The sequence below is a fragment of the Rutidosis leptorrhynchoides genome, chromosome 11 (genome assembly GCF_046630445.1).
Source record: "Rutidosis leptorrhynchoides isolate AG116_Rl617_1_P2 chromosome 11, CSIRO_AGI_Rlap_v1, whole genome shotgun sequence".
NCBI lineage: Eukaryota > Viridiplantae > Streptophyta > Magnoliopsida > Asterales > Asteraceae > Rutidosis > Rutidosis leptorrhynchoides.
Window position 1 is genome coordinate 253,485,001 of NC_092343.1, and position 10,656 is coordinate 253,495,656.

Genomic DNA, 10,656 nt, shown 5'->3' on the forward strand with positions numbered 1-10,656 from the left:
CTATCTTATTCGAAGGTTTAAACTTGTAATCACTAGAACATAGTTTAGTTAATTCTAAACTTGTTCGCAAACAAAAGTTAATCCTTCTAACTTGACTTTTAAAATCAACTAAACACATGTTCTATATCTATATGATATGCTAACTTAATGATTTAAAACCTGGAAACACGAAAAACACCGTAAAACCGGATTTACGCCGTCGTAGTAACACCGCGGGCTGTTTTGGGTTAGTTAATTAAAAACTATGATAAACTTTGATTTAAAAGTTGTTATTCTGAGAAAATGATTTTTATTATGAACATGAAACTATATCCAAAAATTATGGTTAAACTCAAAGTGGAAGTATGTTTTCTAAAATGGTCATCTAGACGTCGTTCTTTCGACTGAAATGACTACCTTTACAAAAACGACTTGTAACTTATTTTTCCGACTAGAAACCTATACTTTTTTTGTTTAGATTCATAAAATAGAGTTCAATATGAAACCATAGCAATTTGATTCACTCAAAACGGATTTAAAATGAAGAAGTTATGGGTAAAACAAGATTGGATAATTTTTCTCATTTTAGCTACGTGAAAATTGGTAACAAATCTATTCCAACCATAACTTAATCAACTTGTATTATATATTATGTAATCTTGAGATACCATAGACACGTATACAATGTTTCGACCTATCATGTCGACACATCTATATATATTTCGGAACAACCATAGACACTCTATATGTGAATGTTGGAGTTAGCTATACAGGGTTGAGGTTGATTCCAAAATATATATAGTTTGAGTTGTGATCAATACTGAGATACGTATACACTGGGTCGTGGATTGATTCAAGATAATATTTATCGATTTATTTCTGTACATCTAACTGTGGACAACTAGTTGTAGGTTACTAACGAGGACAGCTGACTTAATAAACTTAAAACATCAAAATATATTAAAAGTGTTGTAAATATATTTTGAACATACTTTGATATATATGTATATATTGTTATAGGTTCGTGAATCAACCAGTGGCCAAGTCTTACTTCCCGACGAAGTAAAAATCTGTGAAAGTGAGTTATAGTCCCACTTTTAAAATCTAATATTTTTGGGATGAGAATACATGCAGGTTTTATAAATGATTTACAAAATAGACACAAGTACGTGAAACTACATTCTATGGTTGAATTATCGAAATCGAATATGCCCCTTTTTATTAAGTCTGGTAATCTAAGAATTAGGGAACAGACACCCTAATTGACGCGAATCCTAAAGATAGATCTATCGGGCCCAACAAGCCCCATCCAAAGTACCGGATGCTTTAGTACTTCGAAATTTATATCATATCCGAAGGGTGTCCCGGAATGATGGGGATATTCTTATATATGCATCTTGTTATTGTCGGTTACCAGGTGTTCACCATATGAATGATTTTTATCTCTATGTATGGGATGTGTATTGAAATATGAAATCTTGTGGTCTATTGTTACGATTTGATATATATAGGTTAAACCTATAACTCACCAACATTTTTGTTGACGTTTTAAGCATGTTTATTCTCAGGTGATTATTAAGAGCTTCCGCTGTCGCATACTTAAATAAGGACAAGATTTGGAGTCCATGCTTGTATGATATTGTGTAAAAACTGCATTCAAGAAACTTATTTTGTTGTAACATATTTGTATTGTAAACCATTATGTAATGGTCGTGTGTAAACAGGATATTTTAGATTATCATTATTTGATAATCTACGTAAAGCTTTTTAAACCTTTATTGATGAAATAAAGGTTATGGTTTGTTTAAAAATGAATGCAGTCTTTGAAAAACGTCTCATATAGAGGTCAAAACCTCGCAACGAAATCAATTAATATGGAACGTTTTTAATCAATAAGAACGGGACATTTTAGTTGGTATCCGAGCGTTGGTCTTAGAGAACCAGAAAATTTGCATTAGTGTGTCTTATCGAGTTTGTTAGGATGCATTAGTGAGTCTGGACTTCGACCGTGTTTTCTTTAAAAATGATTGCTTAACATTTTTGTTGGAAACTATATATTTTTAACATATGAATATTATGTGATATATTAATCTCTTAACGTGTTTGATATTATGTGATAGATGTCTACCTCTAGAACAAGTCCCATTGACTCACCTAATAATAATGAAGAGTCAAATGTAAATTGGAATGATTCGTGAACTGATTCACAAGTTCCTGAAGAGGAACCGGAAGAAGAGTCAGAACCGGAAGAAGAATCAGAACCGGATGAAGAAATAGAACCGGTGGGGGAAATAATAAAACGGTTAAGTAAAAGAAAATCCTCAACCAACCGACCAAGGTTAATTATGGTCAATGGTGTTTCCGCCAAGGAAGCAAAATATTGGGAGGATTACCAATTCTCCGATGAATCGGATTCCGACGAGAATTCCGATGATGTTATAGAAATTACCCCAACTGAATTTAAAAAGGCAAAAGAAAATAATAAGGGAAAGGGCATAAAAATAGAGAAATCTAATTCCAACCCCGATGAACTTTATATGTATCGTCAACCCCCGAAGTCCTTAAGTTGTAACAATGACCCGGGAACCTCTAAACCACCAGGTTTTTCTAAACCAATGTGGACAACGACGGCTCGTATTAGGGGAACATCATATATCCCTAGAAACTTGGCAAAACGAACCAAAACCGAAGAAGAAGAAACGAGCGAGTCGGAATAAGATAGTTGTATTCGTGTGGTGTAATATATGTAATATAGTGTTCTTATGCTTTATGATATATGTAAAAATTGCTTGTATTAATAAGTATTTTTTTATGAATCTAACTCTTGTCTATTTTACAGTTTAAAAACACAAAATGGATAGACAACCCAATATTTTAAGAGACCTACCCGGAGACATGATTGATGAAATCTTGTCTAGAGTCGGCCAGAATTCTTCGGCACAACTATTTAAGGCGAGATCAGTTTGTAAGACATTCGAAGAACGTTCCAAGAATGTCTTGGTTTATAAGAGACTTTCGTTTGAAAGATGGGGGATATCACATTGGGAAACCCATAAGTTACGATGTGTTTACTTTGACGCATATATTGCGGGGAACCAAAATGCTATTTTACGCAACGGGTTAAGAAATTATTTTGACTCAATATATCCGAATATTGGACTTCGTGATTTAGAAAAAGCGGCTAACATGCAACATAAAGAAGCATGTTATGCTTACGGATTAGTAATGTTCGCTTCTCACCAAAGTGAGAACAAGAACATCGGGCTACAACTATTAAACAAAACGTTTCCACAAGTGACGGAGTCGGTAATTGGGGTAAGAAATGAGGTTTTTAGATTATTACGGGACTGTTGGACATTACGTAACCCTCGTCCCTTTGATGACGTTACAACACGCTGTCTTATCAACGGCCATAACGGTTATGTTGCACAAGACCAAGGATGGGAAGTAGTCCTAGTAAAACCAGAATGCATGACTTGTTTCTGGACGTATGAATTACGTGTCTTTATTGCCTTTGCTGAACGACTTGTGTACTAGCTAGAATTGTCTTCACAACTATCTTGTATCAAAGTTATTGTGTGCTATATTTCATGCTTTATGTAAAATAAGCGGTATTGTAAGTTTGTAAAATATTGTATAAAAGTTTGAACGCGAAATATTATTATAATCAGTTTTTCATATAGAATTGTAGTAGTTGAATTGTATATTAGCTACTAAGTATGAACTTAACGGGTAGGTACTACCCGAATTTAAACTTATAAAACGCTAATATGAAGAAAAAGCTTTTATAAATGAGTTCATATTATGCTACGAAATACTATTAACTAATCTTAATATTCTGTATGATTAAGTTGTTCCATTTAACTATTTTGAAGGAAATGGCACCGACTACTCGACACACCGTGAATATGGATGAAGAGGAATTCCGTACTTTTCTAGCTTCAAACATAGCCGCAGTACAGGCTGCGCTACATACCAACAATAACCTTGGATCTAGCAGTACAGGAAATCGTGTAGGATGCACCTACAAAGAATTCACTGCCTGCAAACCTTTGGATTTTGATGGAACCGAAGGACCGATCGGATTGAAACGGTGGACCGAGAAGGTTGAATCGGTGTTTGCCATAAGTAAGTGTACTGAAGAGGACAAAGTGAAGTACGCTACGCATACCTTCACAGGTTCTGCGTTAACATGGTGGAATACCTATCTAGAGCAAGTGGGACAAGATGATGCGTACGCACTACCGTGGTCAGCATTCAAGCACTTGATGAACGAGAAGTACCGTCCCAGAACCGAGGTCAATAAGCTCAAGACAGAACTTAGAGGGTTACGAACCCAAGGATTTGATATTACCACGTACGAAAGACGATTCACAGAATTGTGCCTATTGTGTCCGGGAGCATTCGAAGATGAGGAAGAGAAGATCGACGCGTTTGTGAAAGGATTACCGGAAAGAATCCAAGAAGATATAAGTTCACACGAGCCCGCCTCCATACAACAGGCATGTAGAATGGCTCACAAACTAGTGAACCAGATTGAAGAAAGAATTAAAGATCAGACTGCTGAAGAGGCCAATGTGAAGCAAGTCAAAAGAAAGTGGGAGGAAAACGGTGATAAGAATCACCAATACAACAACAACAGTAATTACAACAATAATCGCAACAATTATCCCAACAATCGCAACATCAATCGCAACTACAACAAACGGCCCAACAACAACAACAACAACAACAACAGCAACTACAACAATCATCCCAACAACAATAATAACCGCAACAACAACAACAATCAGAAGCAGCTATGCCAAAGGTGTGAAAAGAATCACTCGGGGTTCTGCACCAAATTTTGCAACAAGTGTAAAAGAAATGGTCATAGCGCGGCGAAGTGTGAGGTCTACGGACCAGGGGCTAATAGAACGAAAGGAACAAATGGTGTCGGAACGAGTAATGGCGGAGCAAGTAGTGTCGGAGCAAGTTATGCCAATGTAGTTTGTTATAAATGTGGAAAACCAGGCCACATTATTAGAAATTGCCCGAACCAGGAGAACACGAATGGACAAGGCCGTGGAAGAGTTTTCAATATTAATGCGGTAGAGGCACAGGAAGACCCGGAGCTTGTTACGGGTACGTTTCTTATTGACAATAAATCTGCTTACGTTTTATTTGATTCGGGTGCGGATAGAAGCTATATGAGTAGAGATTTTTGTGCTAAATTAAGTTGTCCATTGACGCCTTTGGATAGTAAATTTTTACTCGAATTAGCAAATGGTAAATTAATTTCAGCAGATAATATATGTCGGAATCGAGAAATTAAACTGGTTAGCGAAACATTTAAGATTGATTTGATACCAGTAGAGTTAGGGAGTTTTGATGTGATAATCGGTATGGACTGGTTGAAAGAAGTGAAAGCGGAGATCGTTTGTTACAAAAATGCAATTCGCATTATACGAGAAAAAGGAAAACCCTTAATGGTGTACGGAGAAAAGGGCAACACGAAGCTACATCTTATTAGTAATTTGAAGGCACAAAAACTAATAAGAAAAGGTTGCTATGCTGTTCTAGCACACGTCGAGAAAGTACAAACTGAAGAAAAGAGCATCAATGATGTTCCCATTGCAAAAGAATTTCCCGATGTATTTCCGAAAGAATTACCGGGATTACCCCCACATCGATCCGTTGAATTTCAAATAGATCTTGTACCAGGAGCTGCACCAATAGCTTGTGCTCCTTACAGACTCGCACCCAGCGAGATGAAAGAACTGCAAAGCCAATTACAAGAACTTTTAGAGCGTGGTTTCATTCGACCAAGCACATCACCGTGGGGAGCTCCTGTTTTGTTTGTCAAGAAGAAAGATGGTACATTCAGGTTGTGTATCGACTACCGAGAGTTGAACAAACTTACCATCAAGAACCGCTACCCATTACCGAGAATCGACGACTTATTTGATCAACTACAAGGCTCGTCTGTTTATTCAAAGATTGACTTACGTTCCGGGTATCATCAAATGCGGGTGAAAGAAGATGATATTCCAAAGACTGCTTTCAGAACACGTTACGGTCATTACGAGTTTATGGTCATGCCGTTTGGTTTAACTAATGCACCAGCTGTGTTCATGGACCTTATGAACCGAGTGTGTGGACCATACCTTGACAAGTTTGTCATTGTTTTCATTGATGACATACTTATTTACTCAAAGAATGACCAAGAACACGGTGAACATTTGAGAAAGGTGTTAGAAGTATTGAGGAAGGAAGAATTGTACGCTAAGTTTTCAAAGTGTGCATTTTGGTTGGAAGAAGTTCAATTCCTCGGTCACATAGTGAACAAAGAAGGTATTAAGGTGGATCCGGCAAAGATAGAAACTGTTGAAAAGTGGGAAACCCCGAAAACTCCGAAACACATACGCCAGTTTTTAGGACTAGCTGGTTACTACAGACGGTTCATCCAAGACTTTTCCAAAATAGCAAAACCCTTGACTGCATTAACGCATAAAGGGAAGAAATTTGAATGGAATGATGAACAAGAGAAAGCGTTTCAGTTATTGAAGAAAAAGCTAACTACGGCACCTATATTGTCATTGCCTGAAGGGAATGATGATTTTGTGATTTATTGTGACGCATCAAAGCAAGGTCTCGGTTGTGTATTAATGCAACGAACGAAGGTGATTGCTTATGCGTCTAGACAATTGAAGATTCACGAACAAAATTATACGACGCATGATTTGGAATTAGGCGCGGTTGTTTTTGCATTAAAGACTTGGAGGCACTACTTATATGGGGTCAAAAATATTATATATACCGACCACAAAAGTCTTCAACACAAATTTAATCAGAAACAACTGAATATGAGGCAGCGTAGGTGGATTGAATTATTGAATGATTACGATTTTGAGATTCGTTACCACCCGGGGAAGGCAAATGTGGTAGCCGATGCCTTGAGCAGGAAGGATAGAGAACCCATTCGAGTAAAATCTATGAATATAATGATTCATAATAACATTACTACTCAAATAAAGGAGGCGCAACAAGGAGTTTTAAAAGAGGGAAATTTAAAGGATGAAATACCCAAAGGATCGGAGAAGCATCTTTATATTCGGGAAGACGGAACCCGGTATAGGGCTGAAAGGATTTGGGTACCAAAATTTGGAGATATGAGAGAAATGGTACTTAGAGAAGCTCATAAAACTAGATACTCAATACATCCTGGAACGGGGAAGATGTACAAGGATCTCAAGAAACATTTTTGGTGGCCGGGTATGAAAGCTGATGTTGCTAAATACGTAGGAGAATGTTTGACGTGTTCTAAGGTCAAAGCTGAGCATCAGAAACCATCAGGTCTACTTCAACAACCCGAAATCCCGGAATGGAAATGGGAAAACATTACCATGGATTTCATCACTAAATTGCCAAGGACTGCAAGTGGTTTTGATACTATTTGGGTAATAGTTGATCGTCTCACCAAATCAGCACACTTCCTACCAATAAGAGAAGATGAAAAGATGGAGAAGTTAGCACGACTGTATTTGAAGGAAGTCGTCTCCAGACATGGAATACCAATCTCTATTATCTCTGATAGGGATGGCAGATTTATTTCAAGATTCTGGCAGACATTACAGCAAGCATTAGGAACTCGTCTAGACATGAGTACTGCCTATCATCCACAAACTGATGGGCAGAGCGAAAGGACGATACAAACGCTTGAAGACATGCTACGAGCATGTGTTATTGATTTCGGAAACAGTTGGGATCGACATCTACCGTTAGCAGAATTTTCCTACAACAACAGCTACCATTCAAGCATTGAGATGGCGCCGTTTGAAGCACTTTATGGTAGAAAGTGCAGGTCTCCGATTTGTTGGAGTGAGGTGGGGGATAGACAGATTACGGGTCCGGAGATTATACAAGAAACTACCGAGAAGATCATCCAAATTCAACAACGGTTGAAAACCGCCCAAAGTCGACAAAAGAGCTACGCTGACATTAAAAGAAAAGATATAGAATTTGAAATTGGAGAGATGGTCATGCTTAAAGTTTCACCTTGGAAAGGCGTTGTTCGATTTGGTAAACGAGGGAAATTAAATCCAAGGTATATTGGACCATTCAAGATTATTGATCGTGTCGGACCAGTAGCTTACCGACTTGAGTTACCTCAACAACTCGCGGCTGTACATAACACTTTCCACATCTCGAATTTGAAGAAATGTTTTGCTAAAGAAGATCTCACTATTCCGTTAGATGAAATCCAAATCAACGAAAAACTCCAATTCATCGAAGAACCCGTCGAAATAATGGATCGTGAGGTTAAAAGACTTAAGCAAAACAATATACCAATTGTTAAGGTTCGATGGAATGCTCGTAGAGGACCCGAGTTCACCTGGGAGCGTGAAGATCAGATGAAGAAGAAATACCCGCATCTATTTCCAGAAGATTCGTCAACACCTTCAACAGCTTAAAATTTCGGGACGAAATTTATTTAACGGGTAGGTACTGTAGTGACCCGAACTTTTCCATGTTTATATATATTAATTGAGATTGATGTTTACATGATTAAATGTTTCCAACATGTTAAGCAATCAAACTTGTTAAGACTTGATTAATTGAAATAGGTTTCATATAGACAATTGACCACCCAAGTTGACCGGTGATTCACGAACGTTAAAACTTGTAAAAAAACTAAATGATGACATATATATGGTTATATATATAGTTAACATGATATTATGATAAGTAAACATATCATTAATTATATTAACAATGAACTACATATGTAAAAACAAGACTACTAACTTAATGATTTTGAAACGAGACATATATGTAACGTTTATCGTTGTAACGACATTTAATGTATATATATCATATTAAGAGATATTCGTACATCATAATATCATGATAATATAATAATTTAAAATCTCTTTTGTTATTATAAACATTGGGTTAACAACATTTAACAAGATCGTTAACCTAAAGGTTTCAAAACAACACTTACATGTAACGACTAACGATGACTTAACGACTCAGTTAAAATGTATATACATGTAGTGTTTTAATATGTATTTATACACTTTTGAAAGACTTCAATACACTTATCAAAATACTTCTACTTAACAAAAATGCTTACAATTACATTCTCGTTCAGTTTCATCAACAATTCTACTCGTATGCACCCGTATTCGTACTCGTACAATACACAGCTTTTAGATGTATGTACTATTGGTATATACACTCCAATGATCAGCTCTTAGCAGCCCATGTGAGTCACCTAACACATGTGGGAACCATCATTTGGCAACTAGCATGAAATATCTCATAAGATTACAAAAATATGAGTAATCATTCATGACTTATTTACATGAAAACAAAATTACATATCCTTTATATCTAATCCATACACCAACGACCAAAAACACCTACAAACACTTTCATTCTTCAATTTTCTTCATCTAATTGAACTCTCTCAAGTTCTATCTTCAAGTTCTAAGTGTTCTTCATAAATTCCAAAAGTTCTAGTTTCATAAAATCAAGAATACTTTCAAGTTTGCTAGCTCACTTCCAATCTTGTAAGGTGATCATCCAACCTCAAGAAATCTTTGTTTCTTACAGTAGGTTATCATTCTAATACAAGGTAATAATCATATTCAAACTTTGGTTCAATTTCTATAACTATAACAATCTTATTTCAAGTGATGATCTTACTTGAACTTGTTTTCGTGTCATGATTTTGCTTCAAGAACTTTGAGCCATCCAAGGATCCATTGAAGCTAGATCCATTTTTCTATTTTCCAGTAGGTTCATCCAAGGAACTTAAGGTAGTAATGATGTTCATAACATCATTCGATTCATACATATAAAGCTATCTTATTCGAAGGTTTAAACTTGTAATCACTAGAACATAGTTTAGTTAATTCTAAACTTGTTCGCAAACAAAAGTTAATCCTTCTAACTTGACTTTTAAAATCAACTAAACACATGTTCTATATCTATATGATATGCTAACTTAATGATTTAAAACCTGGAAACACGAAAAACACCGTAAAACCGGATTTACGCCGTCGTAGTAACACCGCGGGCTGTTTTGGGTTAGTTAATTAAAAACTATGATAAACTTTGATTTAAAAGTTGTTATTCTGAGAAAATGATTTTTATTATGAACATGAAACTATATCCAAAAATTATGGTTAAACTCAAAGTGGAAGTATGTTTTCTAAAATGGTCATCTAGACGTCGTTCTTTCGACTGAAATGACTACCTTTACAAAAACGACTTGTAACTTATTTTTCCGACTAGAAACCTATACTTTTTTTGTTTAGATTCATAAAATAGAGTTCAATATGAAACCATAGCAATTTGATTCACTCAAAACGGATTTAAAATGAAGAAGTTATGGGTAAAACAAGATTGGATAATTTTTCTCATTTTAGCTACGTGAAAATTGGTAACAAATCTATTCCAACCATAACTTAATCAACTTGTATTATATATTATGTAATCTTGAGATACCATAGACACGTATACAATGTTTCGACCTATCATGTCGACACATCTATATATATTTCGGAACAACCATAGACACTCTATATGTGAATGTTGGAGTTAGCTATACAGGGTTGAGGTTGATTCCAAAATATATATAGTTTGAGTTGTGATCAATACTGAGATACGTATACACTGGGTCGTGGA